At 45.8% G+C, this 20,562-nt stretch overlaps 2 protein-coding genes across 4 annotated transcripts in view; one reads left to right on the forward strand and one right to left on the reverse strand.

Moving 5' to 3' along the window:
- The window catches only part of LOC137320706 (polymeric immunoglobulin receptor-like), a 788,493-nt gene that overhangs the window by 158,847 nt on the left and 609,084 nt on the right, over window positions 1–20,562 (reverse strand). The gene's annotated exons all lie outside the window — the stretch shown is intronic.
- The window catches only part of hmgcs1 (3-hydroxy-3-methylglutaryl-CoA synthase 1 (soluble)), an 80,613-nt gene that overhangs the window by 20,169 nt on the left and 39,882 nt on the right, over window positions 1–20,562 (forward strand). The window contains exon 1 of one of the 2 annotated variants that reach the window (XM_067982395.1): window positions 7,538–7,790. The exons of the other annotated variant lie outside the window; for it this stretch is intronic. The gene's annotated coding sequence lies outside the window, so the exon portion shown is untranslated. Of the gene's footprint in view, window positions 1–7,537; window positions 7,791–20,562 lie in introns of those variants that run through there. 2 annotated transcript variants of the gene reach the window in all.

Here is a 20,562-nt window from a genome sequence, read left to right on the forward strand (position 1 = left end):
TAGGAATGTCCAGTGTTTCCCTGTGAGTACCACCCATCGAACTGCTCTTGATTAAAAGAAAGACAGACTTACATTTATATAGAGCCTTTCACAACCTCAGGACGTCCCAAAGCGCTTTACTGCCAATTAAGTACTTTTGAAGTGTAGTCACTTGTAATTTAGGAAACGCAACAGCTAATTTGTGCACAGCAAGATCCCACAAACCGCATGGGATAAATGACCAGATAATGTTGGTTGAGGGATAAATATTGGCCAGGACACCAAGGAGAACACCCCTGCCCTTCTTCAAAATAGTGGCCGTGGGATCTTTTACGTCCCCCTGAGAGGGGCAGATGGGCCTTCGGTTTAATGTCTAAACCAAAAGACAGCACCTCCGACAGTGCAGCACTCCCTCAGTACAGCACTGGGAGTGCTAATCCAGATCAGGTGTAGGATTTGAACCCATGACCTTCTGACTCAGAAGTGAGAGTTGTACCCACTGTGTCGTACAGTGCTGGCCAGTACTTTTGTATGTTTAAACCTAGGACAATGCAGGCTAGAGGTTGAGTTAATCTTTTGCAGTTATTGAAGACTTAACGGCTTTTTGCAAAGTGATCCATCTATTCGAATGCCATAATAATAAATAAAAACAGAAAATGCTGGAAAAGCTCAGCAATTCAATGGGAATTAGGAGGTAAACTCTTTAGTGGCTGGAGTCATACCTAGCACAAAGGAAGATGGTAGTGGTTGTTGGAGGCCAATCATCTTAGCCCCAGGAGTTCCTCAGGGCAGTGTCCTAGGCCCAACTATCTTCAGTTGCTTCATCAATGACCTTCCCTTCATCATAAGGTCAGAAATGGGGATGTTCTCTGATGATTGCACAGTGCTCAGTTCCATTCGCAACCCCTCAGATAATGAAGCAGTCTGTGCCCGCATGCAGCAAGACCTGGACAACATCCAGGCTTGGGCTGATAAGTGGCACGTAACATTCACGCCAGACAAGTGCCAGGCAACGACCATCTCCAACAAGAGACAGTTTAAACACTACCCTTGACATTCAACGGCATTACCATCGCCGAATCCCCCACCATCAACATCCTGGGGGGTCACCATTGACCAGAAACTAAACTGGACCAGCCACATAAATACTGTGGCTACAAGAGCAGGTCAGAGGCTGGGTATCCTGCAGCAAATGACTCACCTTCTGACTCCCCAAAGCCTTTCCACCATCTACAAGGCAGAAGTCAGGAGTGTGATGGAATACTCTCCACTTGCCTGGATGAGTACAGATCCAACAACACTCAAGAAGCTCGACACCATCCAGGACAAAGCAGCCCGCTTGATTGGCACCCCATCCACCACCCTAAACATTCACTCCCTCCACCTCTGGCGCAACATGGCTGCAGCTGCAGTGTGTACCATCTACAAGATGCACTGCGGCAACTCGCCAAGGCTTCTTTGACAGCACCTCCCAAACCCGTGACCTCTACCACCTAGAAGGACAAGGGCAGCAGGCGCATGGGAACAGCACCACCTGCACGTTCCCCTCCAACTCACACACCGTCCTGACTTGGAAATATATCGACGTTCCTTCATCGTCACTGGGTCAAAATCCTGGAACTCCCTTCCTGACAGCACTGTGGGAGAACCTTCACCACACGGACTGCAGCGGTTCAAGGAGATGGCTCACCACCACCTTCTCAAGGGCAATTAGGGATGGGCAATAAATGCCGGCCTTGCCAGCGACGCCCACATCCCATGAATGAATTTTTAAAAAGTCAGACAGCATCTGTGGAGAAAGAAATAGAATTAACATTTCAGGTCGAAGATCTTCCATCAGAACTGAAATATGTTAGAATTAACAGTTTTTAAGCAAGTACAGAGCCAGGGAAAGGCGGGGGGTGAGGGGAGGGGAAGAACAAAAGGGAAGGTCTCTGATTGAGTGGAGGGCAGGAGTGATTAAATGACAAAAGGGATGATGGTGCAAGGCAAGGAGGGTGGGAATGGGAGAAGTAAAGAAACAAAAGATGGGTCTAGAGGAGCTGTAAATGGCAGCAGCAGAACCATTACCAGATCAAAAGCAAAATACTGTGGATGCTGGAAATCTGAAATAAAAACAGAAAATGCTGGAGAAGCTCAGCAAGTGAGGCAGCGTCTGTGGAGAAAGAAACAGAGTTAAAATATTTCAGGTCGAAGACCCATCGTCAGAACCATTACCAGCGCACGCAGTCCCACAAAAAAAAAACAAAATAAAATGGAAAATGAGAGCGGTGGTTATGGTCTGAAGTTATTGAAATGAATGTTGAGTCTGCCACAGTAGGTGTAACACAGGGAGAACTCGCTCTGTTCTGACTTTGCGTGCTATGGAGCAGCAGGGTACAGGCTTCACACCTGCAATTCCCAATCCCAATCTCGGACTTGCCGCGGAGGATTGGGGCGCACAGAGCAGAGGCTTTCCTTTCTGGAAATCACTGAAATTTGCACATTCCACGTTGGGGGGAGGGTGGTGGTGCTGAATAAGCAGACCAGTCACTTCAGGACCTCGACACTTCCCTCCCCCTCCCCTCTGATAATCCTAATAAGCAGAAGATATTAAAATGTCTTAACAATGGGAGCATCTAAATTCTCTATTTCCCCCCCTCCACCCAAGCTTTAAAAACTGTTAGTACTGTGTTGGTTGTTTTTGTATCTTTGCGCTTTTCCCTCCGAGAACAAGGTGAAGTAGTGGAAGAATTCACAGGCTAATTAACAGTCTGAAAGGCCACAATGTGAATGCTCCTTTCTTGGACTCCTGGACTTTCAAAAGGCGTTTGATAAAGTGCCGCTTAATAGGCTTGTCATCAAATTGGAAGTCCATGGAATAAAAGGGGCAGCAGCAGCATGGATACAGAATTGGCTAAGTAACAGGAAACAGAGAGTAGTGGTGAACGGTTGTTTTTCGGACTGGAGAAAGGTATACAGTGGTGTTCCCCAAGGGTCGGTACTAGGAGCACTGCTTTTATTAATATATATTAATGACTTGGGTGTACAGAGCACAATTTCCAAATTTGCAGATGATACAAAACTTGGAAGTTTAGTAAACAGTGAGGAGGATAGTGATAGACTTCAAGAGGATATAGACAGGCTGGTGGATTGGACGGACACATGGCAGATGAATTTTAACACAGAAAGATGCGAAGTGATACATTTCGGTGGGAAGAATGAAAGGCAATATAAACAAGAGGGCACAATTCTAAAAGGGGTACAGGAACAGAGAAATCTGGGGTATATGCACACAAATTGTCAAAGGTGGCAGGGCAGGTTGAGAAAGTGGTTAAAAAAGCATATGGGATCCTGGGCTTGATAAATAGAGGCATAATGTACAAAAGCAAGGAAGTCATGATGAACCTTTATAAAACACTGGTTCGGCCACAACTGGAGTATTGTGTCCAGTTCTGGGCACCCCACTTTAGGAAAGATGTGAAGGCCTTAGAGAGGGTGCAGAAGAGATTTACTAGAATGATTCCAGGGATGAGGGAGTTTGGTTACGTGGATAGACTGGAGAAGCTGGGGTTGTTCTCCTTGGAACAGAGATGGTTACGAGGAGATTTGATAGAGGTGTTCAAAATCATGAAGGGTCTAGACAGAGTAGATAGAGAGAAACTGTTCCCATTGACGGAAGGGTCACGAACCAGAGGGCATAGATTTAAGGTGATTGGCAAAAGAACCAAAGGTGACATGAGGAAAACTTTTTTACACAGCGAGTGGTTAGGATCTGGAATGCACTGCCAGAGGGGGTGGTGGAGGCAGATTCAATCATGGCCTTCAAAAGGGAACTGGATAAGTATTTGAAAGGAAAACATTTGCAGGGCTACGGTTGGGGGGGGGGAGGAGAGGAAGAGAGTGGGATTAGCCGGATTGCTCTTGCATAGAGTTGGCACGGACTTGATGGGCTGAGTGGCCTCTTTCCGTGCTGTAATCTTTCTATGATTCCATGGCTGTAACCATCTTTTGAGCAGCTGATTGGGAGGTTAGTCCTATACATTGGGAGGGTTTTATGGACTGCCACAACCCATATGATGACAGGGTGGGGGGGAAATCTACCCACATCCACCAGACTCAAGTGAACTCAAGACTCCACTGGATGTCCTAACCCAGGATTCGGAGCCACAGCTCCAGTCTCCACTTGCCAGGACTGTCTGGAGTGGGGTTTTAACCCTGCAACTTCTGACTCTGAGGTGGGAATGCTACCACTGAGCCAAAGGCTTGCTCATCATGTTGGTGTACAGTGTATAAATTCAATAAAATGGAGTGCTCCAAGGAAACGGTGGGCTTTTGGATATAACCTATGGATTTCAGTACACTTAATTCCAAGGGCAACACAACCAATAAAGGTTTGTATTTCTATAACACTCCTAATGTAAAGAAAAAATAACTAGGAATTCTTCCCAGGCAGGAGAAAGCAGGGAAGAAAGGAACAGAAATTAAGGAGGGGACTTAAAGATATTTTAGTTTTTTTTACTAGAGCTGAGAAGGTTAAGGGGCATCTGATGGAGGTTTTTATAATTATAAAGAGTTATGATAAGGTAACTGGAGATGGATTGTTTCCACTGGTCAGTGAGCTGGTAATGAGAGTTCACAAATTGAAGATACTCCTTAAAAGAATTAATGGGGAGGTTGAAAAAATATTTCTTCACACAGAAGGTGGTTGGAATTTCGAATCCTCTGCAACAGACTCTCACTGAAGCACAATCCATAAATTCTCCATACGAGGGAATTAGTTGCTTGGAAAAAGAGAAATATTAAAGGGTTTGGGGATCGAGGAGAATGGGATTAGACTAGCTGGGATATTAAAGGGTGAGGGGAACGAGCAGTAGAGTGGGATTAGACTGGGTGCGATATTAAAAGGGAATGGGGAGTGAGCAGGAGAGCGGGATTAGACTGGGTGGGATATTAAAGGGAATGGGGAGTGAGCAGGAGAGCGGGATTAGACTGGCTGGGATTTTTTAAAAATTCATTCATGGGATGTGGGCATCGCTGGCGAGGCCGGCATTTATCGCCCATCCCTAATTGCCCTTGAGAAGGTGGTGGTGAGCCGCCTTCTTGAACCGCTGCAGTCCGTGTGGTGACGGTTCTCCCACAGTGCTGTTAGGAAGGGAGTTCCAGGATTTTGACCCAGCGACGATGAAGGAACGGCGATATATTTCCAAGTCGGGATGGTGTGTGACTTGGAGGGGAACGTGCGGGTTAAAGGGTGTGGGGAACGAGCAGGAGAGTGGGATTACGTTAAGTGGCTTGTGTAGACAAAAGCACTGGTGCAGACTTTATTAGGCCAAATCGTCTCTCCTGTGCTGAAACATTCTATGATTCTGAGGCAAGAGCTAGTGGTGGTGTTTTGTTGGTATTGGTGCTGTTGGTCCTTTTTGTCGGTGCTGTTTCTGCAGGTGGTTTTGTTGCTCTTGGTTTGCTATTCTGCCTATCGTTGATGCTGTTGTTGGTTTGGGTGCTGTTGTTACTGTTGGTATTATTATTGCTATTGGTGCTATTATTGTTGTTGGTATGATGGTTGCTGCTGGAACTGTTGGTACTATTATTGCTCCTGTTACTGTTATTGCTCCTGTTGGTGCTGTTGTTACTATTATTGCTGCTGTTGATATGGTTATTGTTGCTTCTGTTACTGTTACCGCTTCTGTTGGTGCTGTTATTGTTGCTCCTGTTACTGTTACCGCTTCTGTTGGTGCTGTTATTGTTGCTCCTGTTACTGTTACCGCTTCTGTTGGTGCTGTTATTGTTGCTCCTGTTTCTGTTACCGCTTCTGTTGGTGCTGTTATTGTTGCTCCTGTTACTATTATTGCTCCTGTTGGTGTTGTTATTGTTGCTCCTGTTACTATTGTTGCTCCTGTTGGTACTGTTATTGCTGCTCCTGTTACAGTTGCTGCTGTTATTGTTATTGCTCCTGTTGTTACTGTTATCGCTCCTGTTATTATTATCACTCCTGTTACTATTATTGCTCCTGTTGGTACTGTTAGCGCTCCTGTTATTATTATCGCTCCTGTTACTATTATCACTCCTGTTTCTATTATTGCTCCTGTTGGTACTGTTAGCGCTCCTGTTACTATTATTGCTCCTGTTGGTACTGTTAGCGCTCCTGTTATTATTATCGCTCCTGTTACTATTATCACTCCTGTTTCTATTATTGCTCCTGTTGGTACTGTTAGCGCTCCTGTTTCTATTATTGCTCCTGTTGGTACTGTTAGCGCTGCTGTTACTATTATCGCTCCTATTACTATTATTGCTCCTGTTGGTACTGTTAGCGCTCCTGTTACTATTATTGCTCCTGTTGGTACTGTTAGCGCTCCTGTTACTATTATTGCTCCTGTTGGTACTGTTAGCGCTCCTGTTACTATTATTGCTCCTGTTGGTACTATTATTGCTCCTGTTACTATTATTGCTCCTGTTGGTACTGTTAGTGCTCCTGTTACTATTATTGCTCCTGTTACTATTATTGCTCCTGTTGGTACTGTTAGCGCTCCTGTTACTATTATTGCTCCTGGTACTATTATTGCTCCTGTTGGTACTGTTAGCGCTCCTGTTACTATTATTGCTCCTGTTACTATTATTGCTCCTGTTGGTACTGTTAGCGCTCCTGTTACTATTATTGCTCCTGTTGGTACTGTTAGCGCTCCTGTTACTATTATTGCTCCTGTTGGTACTGTTAGCGCTCCTGTTACTATTATTGCTCCTGTTGGTACTATTATTGCTCCTTGTACTATTATTGCTCCTGTTGGTACTGTTAGCGCTCCTGTTACTATTATTGCTCCTGTTGGTACTATTATTGCTCCTGTTACTATTATTGCTCCTGTTGGTACTGTTAGTGCTCCTGTTACTATTATTGCTCCTGTTACTATTATTGCTCCTGTTGGTACTGTTAGTGCTCCTGTTGGTACTGTTAGCGCTCCTGTTACTATTATTGCTCCTGTTACTATTATTGCTCCTGTTACTATTATTGCTCCTGTTGGTACTGTTAGTGCTCCTGTTACTATTATTGCTCCTGTTGGTACTGTTAGCGCTCCTGTTACTATTATTGCTCCTGTTACTATTATTGCTCCTGTTGGTACTGTTAGCGCTCCTGTTACTATTATTGCTCCTGTTACTATTATTGCTCCTGTTGGTACTGTTAGCGCTCCTGTTACTATTATTGCTCCTGTTACTATTATTGCTCCTGTTGGTACTATTATTGCTCCAGTTGGTACTGTTAGCGCTCCTGTTACTATTATTGCTCCTGTTGGTACTGTTAGCGCTCCTGTTACTATTATTGCTCCTGTTGGTACTGTTAGCGCTCCTGTTACTATTATTGCTCCTGTTACTATTATTGCTCCTGTTGGTACTATTATTGCTCCTGTTACTATTATTGCTCCTGTTGGTACTGTTAGCGCTCCTGTTACTATTATTGCTCCTGTTACTATTATTGCTCCTGTTACTATTATTGCGTCTGTTGGCCCGTTTAATTTTGAATTTTCAAAGTTGAACAGGCAGCGCTGATATTACTGCAGCGCGCAGGCGCAATGCGGGTTTTGCCTGTCCAAGATGGCGGCGCCCATGGTTGGCTGCGGGAGGTCGCGAGCACCGGGCGCGGAATAAACGATTTTAAATTAATAATAAAATCCAGAACAGGAGCCGGCGGTTCGTCAAAGAGCGGATCGAGCGCCGGACCGCCCACCGCCCGTCCTGACCCGGCGGCCTGACCAAGTAACCAGGGACAACGTGACCCGCGGCCTGGCTCCGAGCCTCGGAGTCCAGTGATTGAAGTGACCGGGACTGGGGAGCAAGCGGTCAGTCAGTCAAGTGAGGCGGATGAGAGCGTACTCCGGGCTGTCAACACGGGCAAGCGAGTTAGCAGCGAGATATTAGTATTATTTAATATATATAATCTGTAATAATGTCTTAAAAATCTTACATCTGTGCGCACTTCCTGATGACAAACTCTTACTTTCTGTTGTCACACTTTATGTCAACTTTATCCATTACAAGTCCCTATGTATTTAGAATGGAAAGTTCTTATGTAAACTTGTCACGCTGTATTTGTGCCCTCCCACCAGTGGTGGTGCTGCAGTGCCTCTATTTTACACTCCCAGCTCCTCGGTCTGTGCTGCAGAGAAGCCTCGAGGCTTCCAACCGATTCTCTTCGCTTCCCAAATTGCCATATGCAACACTCCAGGACAGGGATTGTCATATAAAATATGGGCCACCATTTGCTGTCAAAATAATTATGAGGCTAATGGCGCTCTCTGTTATTTATGCATAAGTGGTAAACCCACTACATTGAACTAAATGCATCCAATGTCGTGAAGTTGCTGTATTTGTGCGGTAGATGCGAACCAAACTCGCCACAGAAAGTACTGCACTGAAGCGCAAGCCAAGATTGTGTGCTCAAGTCTCAACATTGAATACAGGAGTTGGGATGTCTTGTTGAAGTTGTACAGGACATTAGTAAGGCCACACTTGGAATACTGTGTACAGTTCTGGTCACCCTATTATAGAAAGGATATTATTAAACTAGAAAGAGTGCAGAAAAGATTTACTAGGATGCTACCGGGACTTGATGGTTTGACTTATAGGGAGAGGTTAGATAGACTGGGACTTTTTTCCCTGGAGAGTAGGAGGTTAAGGGGTGATCTTATAGAAGTCTATAAAATAATGAGGGGCATAGATAAGGTAGATAGCCAAAATCTTTTCCCAAAGGTAGGGGAGTCTATAACGAGGGGTCATAGATTTAAGGTGAGAGGGGAGAGATACAAAAGGGTCCAGAGGGGCAATATTTTCACTCAAAGGGTGGTGAGTGTCTGGAACGAGCTGCCAGAGGCAGTAGTAGAGGCGGGTACAATTTTGTCTTTTAAAAAGCATTTGGACAGTTACATGGGTAAGATGGGTATAGAGGGATATGGGCCAAGTGCAGGTAATTGGGACTAGCTTAGTGGTATAAACTGGGCGACATGGACATGTTGGGCCGAAGGGCCTGTTTCCATGTTGTAACTTCTATGATTCTGACTCAGAGGTGAGACTGGTACGGTAGCATAGTGGTTATGTTACTGGGCTAGTAATCCAGAGGCCTGGACTAAAATCCAGAGTCATGAGTTCAAATCCCACCACGGCAGCTGGCGAATTTAAATTCAATTAATTAATTAAATTCAATTAATTAAAATAAAAATAAAAAATCTGGAATTAAAATACTAGTATCAGTAATGATGGCCATGAAACTACCGGATTGTCGTAAAAACCCATCTGGTTCACTAATGTCCTTTAGGGAAGGAAGCCTGCTGCCCTGACCCGGTCTGGCCTATATGTGACTCCAGACCCACAGCAATGTGGTTGATTCTTAATTGCCCTCTGAAATGGCCTAGCAAGCCACTCAGTTGTAAAATCTCGCTACGAAAAGTCATAATAAGAATAAAACCGGACGGACCACCCGGCATCGGACCACTAGGCACCGGACACGACAACGGCAAAACACCAAGCCCAGTCGACCCTGCAAGGTCCTCCTTACGAACATCTGGGGACTTGTGCCAAAATTGGGAGAGCTGTCCCACAGACTAGTCAAGCAACAGCCTGACATAGCCATACTCACAGAATCATATCTTTCAGCCAACGTCCCAGACTCTTCCATCACCATCCCTGGGTATGTCCTGTCCCACCGGCAGGACAGACCCACCAGAGGTGGCGGTACAGTGATATACAGTCAGGAGGGAGTGGCCCTGGGAGTCCTCAACATTGACTCTGGACCCCATGAAATCTCATGGCATCAGGTCAAACATGGGCAAGGAAACCTCCTGCTGATTACCACCTACCGTCCTCCCTCAGCTGATGAATCAGTCCTCCTCCATGTTGAACACCACTTGGAGGAAGCACTGAGGGTAGCAAGGGCACAAAATGTACTCTGGGTGGGGGACTTCAATGTCCATCACCAAGAGTGGCTCGGTAGCACCACGACTGACCGAGCTGGCCGAGTCCTGAAGGACATAGCTGCTAGACTGGGCCTGCGACAGGTGGTGAGCGAACCAACACGAGGGAAAAACTTACTTGACCTCGTCCTCACCAATCTACCTGTCGCAAATGCATCTGTCCATGACAGTATTGGTAGGAGTGACCACCGCACAGTCCTCGTGGAGATGAAATCCCGTCTTCGCACTGAGGACACCATCCAACGTGTTGTGTGGCACTACCACCGTGCTAAATGGGATAGATTCAGAACAGATCTAGCAGCTCAAAACTGGGCATCCATGAGGCGCTGTGGGCCATCAGCAGCAGCAGAATTGTATTCCAGCACAATCTGTAACCTCATGGCCCGGCATATTCCTCACTCTACCATTACCAACAAGCCAGGGGATCAACCCTGGTTCAATGAGGAGTGTAGAAGAGCATGCCAGGAGCAGCACCAGGCGTACCTAAAAATGAGGTGCCAACCTGGTGAAGCTACAACTCAGGACTACATGCATGCTAAACAGCGGAAGCAACATGCTATAGACAGAGCTAAGCGATTCCACAACCAACGGATCAGATCAAAGCTCTGCAGTCCTGCCACATCCAGTCGTGAATGGTGGTGGACAATTAAACAACTAACGGGAGGAGGAGGCTCTGCAAACATCCCCATTCTCAATGATGGCGGAGTCCAGCACGTGAGTGCAAAAGACAAGACTGAAGCGTTTGCAACCATCTTCAGCCAGAAGTGCCGAGTGGATAATCCATCTCAGCCTCCTCCCGATATCCCCACCATCACGGAAGCCAGTCTTCGGCCAATTCGATTCACTCCACGTGATATCAAGAAACGGCTGAGTGCACTGGATACAGCAAAGGCTATGGGCCCCGACAACATCCCAGCTGTAGTGCTGAAGATTTGTGCTCCAAAACTAGCTGCGCCTCTAGCCAAGCTGTTCCAGTACAGCTACAACACTGGCATCCACCCGACAATGTGGAAAATTGCCCAGGTATGTCCTGTCCACAAAAAGCAGGACAAATCCAATCCGGCCAATTACCGCCCCATCAGTCTACTCTCAATCATCAGCAAAGTGATGGAAGGTGTCGTCGACAGTGCTATCAAGCGGCATTTACTCACCAATAACCTGCTCACCGATGCTCAGTTTGGGTTCCGCCAGGACCACTTGGCTCCAGACCTCATTACAGCCTTGGTCCAAACATGGACAAAAGAGCTGAATTCCAGAGGTGAGGTGAGAGTGACTGCCCTTGACATCAAGGCAGCATTTGACCGAGTGTGGCACCAAGGAGCCCTAGTAAAATTGAAGTCAATGGGAATCAGGGGGAAAACTCTCCAGTGGCTGGAGTCATACCTAGCACAAAGGAAGATGGTAGTGGTTGTTGGAGGCCAATCATCTCAGCCCCAGGGCATTGCTGCAGGAGTTCCTCAGGGCAGTGTCCTAGGCCCAACCATCTTCAGCTGCTTCATCAATGACCTTCCCTCCATCATAAGGTCAGAAATGGGGATGTTCGCTGATGACTGCATAGTGTTCAGTTCCATTCGCAACCCCTCAGATAATGAAGCAGTCCGAGCCCGCATGCAGCAAGACCTGGACAACATCCAGGCTTGTGCTCATAAGTGGCAAGTAACATTCGCGCCAGATAAGTGCCAGGCAATGACCATCTCCAACAAGAGAGAGTCTAACCACCTCCCCTTGACATTCAACGGCATTACCATCGCCGAATCCCCCACCATCAACATCCTGGGGGTCACCATTGACCAGAAACTTAACTGGACCAGCCATATAAATACTGTGGCTACGAGAGCAGGTCAGAGGCTGGGTATTCTGCGGCGAGTGACTTACCTCCTGACTCCCCAAAGCCTTTCCACCATCTACAAGGCACAAGTCAGGAGTGTGATGGAATACTCTCCACTTGCCTGGATGAGTGCAGCTCCAACAACACTCAAGAAGCTCGACACCATCCAAGATAAAGCAGCCCGCTTGATTGGCACCCCATCCACCACCCTAAACATTCACTCCCTTCACCACCGGCGCACTGTGGCTGCAGTGTGCACCATCCACAGGATGCACTGCAGCAACTCGCCAAGGCTTCTTCGACAGCACCTCCCAAACCCGCGACCGCTACCACCTAGAAGGACAAGAGCAGCAGGCACATGGGAACAACACCACCTGCACGTTCCCCTCCAAGTCACACACCATCCCGACTTGGAAATATATCGCCGTTCCTTCATTGTCGCTGGGTCAAAATCCTGGAACTCCCTTCCTAACAGCACTGTGGGAGAACCGTCACCACACGGACTGCAGCGGTTCAAGAAGGCGGCTCACCACCACCTTCTCAAGGGCAATTAGGGATGGGCAATAAATGCCGGCCTTGCCAGCGAAGCCCACATCCCGTGAACGAATTAAAAAAAACTTCTGAGCCAGGGCTGACACCTTCGTGGTGTGATATAGTTAATACTGCCTTGATATGTCAGTAGAACGCTTGGTAAACATTGTACAGTCTTGTCATTCGGATTTCAGACAGTGTGGTGGGTGTGTCAAGTGCGCGTTTGAACTGTGGAAAAATACCCGGGAGCATTTTGAGATGTATAACACTAGGATGAGGTGCTGTTTTGTCACTGGTGCTGATGGCGGCAGGAGCAGTTTGAGAAGATGAATTAAGAATATCTCCCAATAGTAATATGTTTTGGTACAAATAGATCTAATGACAACACTGTCGTACCTTAATTTAGAGAGGATGCTAAGGGGCGCAACCTCATTACTGAACCAGATTTTGTTCTCTTTAATAAGGCTGGATTTAACTGTAGTGCTAAATTAAGAATTTTCAATTATGTCAGTGTTCTTTCATGCAGTGGTTCAATATGTTACGCTGCTCTCTATGAAATATATATATGTACGTGTGTATATGTATACATACACATACATATGCTGAGAGGATGTTATCCCTCATGAGGGAATCTAAAACTAGGGGGCATAGCTTCAGAATAAGGGGTCGCCCATTAAAGATGGAAATGAGGAGGAATTTCTCCTCCCAGAGGGTTGTGAATTTTTGGAATTCTTTACCCCAAAAAGCTGTGGAGGCTGAGTCATTGAATACATTCAAGGCTGAGTTAGACAAATTTTTGATCAGCAAGGGAGTCAAAGGATATGGGGAAAAGGCGGGAAAATGGAGTTGAGGTAAAAGTCAGATCAGCCATGATCTCATTAAATGGCTCGAGGGGCCAAATGGCCTACTCCTGCACCTGTCTCTTATGGTCTTATATGTGTGTGTGTATTTAAAAAAAAAATCTAGGAGTTTTTTTCCTCACCCCACCTCCTCCTAAGTGAGGTACACTCCATGTCTGCCTGCAGCCCTGCTGTATGCCCTGTTCCTCTTTATCTGTGGGCCTAGATAGTGTCTGGCGGCAAACAATTTGACCTTGGTGATGGGACCCATCAAGGCCAAAAACCTCGACCCTGTGCTAATCCAGTGTTGATGCACTGATTCAAGCAGGGGTCACTGGAGAATGATCGGGTGTGTGTGCCCTGAGTTTTTTATCCCCCCCCTCCTCTCCTAGCCCAGGAGTTGCTGATACCAAACCTAGCACCTCGGTTCCTTCCTTGAGATCAGCTAATTCGGCACAGATGGGGAATTGAATTTGAGACCTTCTAGCCTGTACGACTTAATGCTGCACCGTGTAACTTAGTGGGGGGGGGGAAAAAAGTCATTGGTGTCCACTGCCTCGACAATGATTCAAATAAAAGCTCAGGTTTTTTCATTGTTAACAGTCTGCCACAGTGTTTAAGTACAAGATGATTTACTTTAATCCAGTTCCAGTGTGCACTACTGCAGGGAGGGACGTGGGCCAATATATCTGGACCTCTGCCGTGCTGAGCTGGATGAAAATTGATCTTGTGTTGACAGGGTGATTGAGATCGTTACTGAAGGTCAGGTTCGGTTTGTTGTCATGCTTGTAAAGGCCCATTCTGTTTGCACTTTTGCTTATACTGTCACTATGTAAAGGTACTGCAGATTAAATTTTTGCATGTGCCTTTATTTAATGTTCTGGAATGTTGGACTATGGAACAACAACTTGCATTTATATTAAAATACCTTTAACATAGCAAAACGTCCCAAGGCTTAAAAATTTGGCATCAAGCCACATAAGGAGAGATTAGGACAGGTGGCCAAAAGCTTTGTCAAATAAGTAGGTTTTAAGGAGCACCTTATAAGAGGAGAAAGAAGTGGAGAGGTTTAGGGAGGGAATTTCAGAGCTTAGGTCCTAGGCAGCTGAAGGCATGGCCACCAGCGGTGGAGCGATTAAAATCGGGGATGCGCAAGAGGCCAGAATTGGAGGAGCGCAGAGATCTCTGAGGGTTGTGGAGCTGGAGGAGGTTACAGAGATGGGGAAGGGCGGGGCCATGGAGGGATTTGAAAACAAGGATGAGAATTTTAAAATCGAGGCGTTCCCAGACCGGGAGCCAATGTAGGTCAGCGAGCACTGGGGTGATGGGGGAACGGGACCTGGTGCGAGTTAGGATACGGGCAGCAGAATTTTGGGTGAGTTCAAGTTTATGGAGGGTGGAAGATGGGAGGCCAACCAGGGGGCATTGGAATAGTCCAGTCTGGAGATAACAAAGGCATGGATGAGGTTTCAGCAGCAGATGAGCTGAGGCAGGGGCGGAGACGGCCGATGTTACGGAGGTAGAAGCAGGCAGTCTTGGTGATGGAACGGATATGGGGTCGGAAGCTCATCTCAGGGTCAAGTAGGACGCCAAGGGTGAGAACGGTCTGGTTCAGTCTCAGACCGTGGCCAGGGAGAGGGATGGAATCGGTGGCTAGGGAATGGAGTTTGCGGCGGGGACCGAAGACAAGGGAATCGGTATATGGGGATCGGGCAGGAAAGTGGAGGTGAGGTGGAAGATTAGCCATGATCTTATTGAATGACGGAGCAGGCCTGAGGGGCCATATGGCCTACACCTGTTCCTATTTCTTACGTTCCCAATATTTAGTTGGAGGAAATTTTTGCTCATCCAGTACTGGATGTCAGACAAGCAGCGTGATAAATTAGAGACAGTGGAGGGGTCGAGAGAGGTGGTGGTGAGGTAGAGCTGGGTGTCGTCAGTGTACATGTGGAACATTTAGTGATAAGTACTGCTACTACCATCACTAAATTCCCATCTATCAGCTCAGCAGCGACGATGGGGCCGACCGAATTCATGCCACAGTTGTCTGTTCTGAACTAGCCTGGCCGCTTCTATATCCCTTTCTGTGACAAGCCACTCTCGACGTTGTCTAACCAGCAGTTCCTTGGTCTTCCTGGCTTCTTGCTCCAGGTACCACCGTGTGCAGGGCCATGAAAGGTATTCTAGCTGTTTCCAATTTTGAAACCTGGCCAAACCATCACAGTCATCTTTCTTGGATCTTCTGTATAAACCTTGTTTCTTGTCCAAACCATGTTCCTATTATATCATTCTTGATTCTTTGCATCCCGGCTACTCCCGGTATTCCTTTCGACCAACTCATCTCTCTGTCAGTATCTTCTGTTTGTCAACTTTTTCCATGTTCCAACACTCCGATCCATATCATAATATGGGGTTAACCATCGCTTCATAAACTCTTACCTTAGATTTTACCGAAATGTCTTTAGCTGAAGAGTTTGTCTGTATATTCCAAATTGCTGCCTTCATTCATACTTTATTTTTCCAAGCGTGTCACAGGAATTTGCATTCAACTGTGTGATGGATAGGAAGCATGCACGTGTCTAAAGATTTTAATCACGCTCACTGATCTCCCCGTGGTACCGCTCGTAGTAGTTCAGAGGATGCACTGTTTTATAAGTGCAGCAGTAAATATAAATGGGCTATGTATTTTGCTGATAGGTATCTGTCCCTTTTAAGGATTCAAAGTGAAATTGATGCTCAGGTCAACTATGACATTCAAACAGGTCTGACCAATCAGCTGGAGAAATGTGCCTGGATTATGATGCCGTGTAGGGTATTATTCTGTTGCTCTGATAGATTCTGAGATCTCTGCGCTCCTCCAATTCAGGCCTCTTGCTCATCCTGGATTTTAATCGCTCCACCATTGGCGGTCGTGCCATCAGCTGCCTAGGCCTTAAGCTCTGGTATTTCCACCCTAAACCTCTCTGCCTCTCTACCTCTCCTCCTTTAAGACGTTCCTTAAAATCTACCTCTTTGTCCAAGCTTTTGGTCACCTGTCCTAATATCTCCTTATGTGGCTCGGTGTCAAATTTTGTTTGGTAATTGCTCCTGTGAAGCGCCTTGGGACGTTTTACTATGTTAAAACGCGCTATATAAATGCAAGTTGTTGCTTCTAAATAAGTGTGCGTCCCTTTAAGGCAGCAAAGTCTAACTGATGAGTGAACATTGGGTGAGCTCATTCATAGACTCGTCAATATTCAGGCGGCTGGGAGTCTGCAGACCAGTATGTTCTGTTGCTGGAGAGTTTTTTTCTGTGCATTGCTCTTATTTCTTATCTTTTTACAGTGTTGACTAAAAATTCCATTAATCAGCATGTGTGATGTCTGAAATATGACTGGCAGATGGTCGAGATAGGGGATGTGAGCATTGTGGGGAGGGCAGTTCGCTGGGCGTGGGAGTACAGAGGGTAGAAACGGGAGGAGGCTGCAGGGTTGACGCTTGGTTAAAAAAGGAACGGTGATGGAGTCTTTCTCGGGGGATGTGTCGGCAATGGGGAGAAAGGTACGGGTTGTCAGTTGTCATGGGGATGGCTGGTGGGAGAGGCAGTAGAAGAGAGTGAGGGGTGTGAGGAGGAGGTACGGTGCATGGAGCAGGGGGAGGGGTGGAGAAGAGTTAATCCCTTCCGCTCCGCAAAAGTGTCGATAAATAGTTCCCCTAGCAGTGATTTGGGAAAGCTGTTTTTTTTAAAAAAATGGATAGTGCTGAATATTACATACTTAAGAGTCATTCCGCAAGTCATCTCTTTCCAGGAGTCGTCTTCAAGGTTCCTTAAGTGCTTTGGAAATGAATAATTATTTTAAAAGCACTGAAAACGTCCTTGAAAGAACCTGAAGGGTTCCTGGCAGCAGATTTTTGCGATGGTAGGTGGGGAGAGGACGGCAATGTTTGGGGTCGGGAGGGGGAGGGTGACGGTGACTGACACATGCCAAGTTCTTGAAGGGTTTTCCCAGCAGTGACCTGGAAAAGCCTGTAAATACACTGAGTACTTCAAAAGAAAAAGCTTGCATTTATATCACTCCTTTCACAACCTCCGGGCGTCCCAAAGTGCTTTACAGGCAACAAAGTACTTTTGAAGTGTAGTCACTGTTGTAATGTCAATTTACACACAGCAAGCTCCCACAAACAGCCATGTGATTATGATCAGATAATCTGTTTTAGCGATGATTGCTGAGGGATAAAGATAGGCAATCTCGGGTCACTGCTAGAATCTATCATCAGGCAGAATCAACACGGCTTTGTGAAAGGGAAATCGTGTTTGACTAATTTGAGGAAGTAACAAGCAACGTGGATAAAGGGGATCCTGTGGATTTGGTGTACTTGGATTTCCAGAAGGCTTTTGACAAGGTGCCACATCAAAGGCTACTACACAAAATAAGAGCTCATGATGTAGGGGGTAACATATTAGCTTGGATAAAGGATTGGTTAGCTAACAGGAAACAGAGAGTAGGCATAAATGGGTCATTTTCAGGTTGGCAACATGTAACGAGTGGAGTGCCACGGGGATCAGTGCTTGGGCCTCAACTATTTACAATCTATATCAATGACTTGGATGAAGGGACTGAATGTATGGTTGCTAAATTTGCTGATGACACAAAGGAAAATAGGCAGGAAAATAAGTTGTGAAGAGGACATAAGGAGTCTGCAAAGGGGTAGAGATAGGTTAAGTGAGTGGCCAAAAATTTGGCAGATGGAGTATAATGTGGGAAAATGTGAACTTGTCCACTTTGGCAGGAGGAATAGAAAAGCAGTATATTATTTAAATGGAGAGAGATTGCAGAACTCAGGTACAGAGGGATCTGGGTGTCCTAGTACATGAATCACAAAAAGTTAGTATGCAGGTACAGCAAGTAATTAGGAAGGCAAATGGAATGTTGTAATTTATTGCAAGGGGAATGGAATATAAAAGTAGAGATGTTTTGCTGCAGTTGTACAGGGCATTGGTGAGACCACATCGAGAATACTGTGTGCAGTTTTGGTCTCCTCATTTAAGAAAGGACATAATTGCTTTGGAGGCGGTTCAGAGAAGGTTCACTTGACTGATTCCTGGGATGAGGGGGTTATCTTATGAGGAAAGGTTGGACAAGTTGGGCCTGTATACATTGGAGTTTAGAAGAATGAGAGGTGATCTTATTGAAACATACAAAATCCTGAGGGGACTTGAAGGGGTAGATGCTGAGAGGATATTTCTCCTTGTGGGAGAGACTAGAACTATGCAGTTTAAAAATAAGGGGTCTCCCATTTAAGACGAAGATGAGGAGAAATTATTTCTCTGAGGGTCGTGAGTCTGTGGAACTCCCTTCCCCACAGAACGGTGGAGGCAGGGTCATTGAATATTTTTAAGGCTGAGTTAAATAGATTCCTGATTAACAAGGGAGTCAAAGGTTATAGTAGGAAGATGGGAAAGTAGGGTTGAGGTCACAATTTGATCTTATCAAATGGCCTATTCCTGCTCTTAATTTGTATGTTCTTATGCCCGGGAAACCCTTTTACGAATCTCCAGGAGTTGCAAAAGTGTCATTCTTGGCAACGAGCAGGACCATCCTTAAAAGTTCCTTAAGCGTGCTTTTAGTGCATTTATTATTTAAAAAGCACACTTAAGGATTTTATTTTTAAGTCGGTCCCTTGCAGCAGGGATTATGGCTTCAATGTATTAAGCAGACCGACTGTTTCAGGCAGTTCGATAAGTGCTTACACTTACCCTGTACTCAACGATTTTATAAAGCCCTGCTGATTTCAGGTAAAGTCGGGTCTTCAAACAGCTGCAGTCAGCAGTTTGCACCTCAATAAAGTGCAATTACCTTAGTGATGAGATGCTGGATGCAATTGCTAACAATTAGGAGAGTCAGTTGCCAAATGGAAATGTTCTGCTTTTCAAAAAAAAACGATGGCTACACCGCGTACAGCGGGTAAATCGTGTTAATACCAATGTGTCCGCTGTAAGCGGTGGGGAATATACTTTGAAGTGCAGCGCCTGTTATATAGACAAATAAACTAGTAACAGTAATATTCCCACAGTCAGCACCGATCTCTGATCAGTTAATGTGCTGTTTTGTGCTTCTAGTTGAGGCAGGAATGTTGGCCATGTCACTGGGTGAGCGCCTCACTCTTCATATCGTGCGCCATTGGGATCTTTAAATATCCCACTGGAAGCAGGCAGACAGGACCTCGGTTTGAGATCTCCTCTGAAGACGTAGTACCTCCGACAAAAGTGAGCTAGCTAGCCAAGGGTAGGTCTCGTGAAAGGTACAAGTAACTGCCTTCCCTCCCAATGGATGTGAAGATTGTAAAAGTTGGGCAATGTTATTTTGTAATGCAATATTGCCCAACCACTGTCTGGCCTGCTCTTTCACCTACATTTCCTGCTGTGTGGTTTGAGGTCACGGTAAGTGGGTTATGCCAAAGTGAAGTAAATAATTTTGTACCGACTGCTCTGTTTTTGTGAACTTTGTAACACTTATCTGTTGATAAGTTGAGTAAACATTGTGGGACATCCATAGGTGGCGGGAGGGGGATGTTGGGTTGTTGAGGGTAATGTGACTATTTTATTGGGTGTTAACTCATTCCATTCTATGAATTTTGTGCACATCAAAGTGAAGAATGTCACTGCGGGGGATCGGAACAATATAGGAACAGGAGTAGGCTATTCAGCCCCTCGAGCCTGTTCCGCCATTCAGTGAGATCATGGCTGATCTGTGACCTAACTCCATGTACCCACCTCAGTCCCATATCCCTTAATACCTTTAGTTTACAAAAGTCTATCAATCTCAGATTTAAAATTAACAATTGAGCAAGCATCAACTGCCGTTTGTGGAAGAGAGTTGCAAACTTCTACCATCCTTTGTGTGTCGAAGTGTTTCCTAACTTCACTCCTGAAAGTCCTGGCTCTAACTTTTAGGCTATGTCCCCTAGTCCTAGACTCCCCAACCAGCGGAAATAGTTTCTCTCTATCTACCCTATCAGTTCCCTTTAATATCTTGAAAACTTCGATCATATCACCCCTTAATCTTCTAACTTCCAGGGAATACAACCCTAGATTGTGTAATCTCTCCTCATAATTTAACCCTTGGAGTCCAGGTAAATCCTAGTAAATCTACGCTGCGCTCCCTCCAAGGCCAATATATCCTTCCTAAGGTGCGGTGCTCAGAACAGAACACAGAACACAGCTTTCTATTTCAGAGTCAGCCTCCCTTTGCTCTGACCATGCGTCTCAGCCCCAATCTCGGAAGATGATTAAAGGAGTTGATAGATTAGATAGAGAGAAACTATTTCCTCTAGTTGGGTGGGGGGGCATGTGGGGGGTGCTTTCAGGGGAGATTTCAGGAAGCACTTCACACAAAGAGTAGTGGAAATCTGGAACACTCTTCCCCAAAAAATCTGTTGAGGCTGGGGGTCAATTGAAAATTTCTAA

Source organism: Heptranchias perlo, chromosome 4 (genome assembly GCF_035084215.1).
Source record: "Heptranchias perlo isolate sHepPer1 chromosome 4, sHepPer1.hap1, whole genome shotgun sequence".
Taxonomy (NCBI): Eukaryota; Metazoa; Chordata; class Chondrichthyes; order Hexanchiformes; family Hexanchidae; genus Heptranchias; species Heptranchias perlo.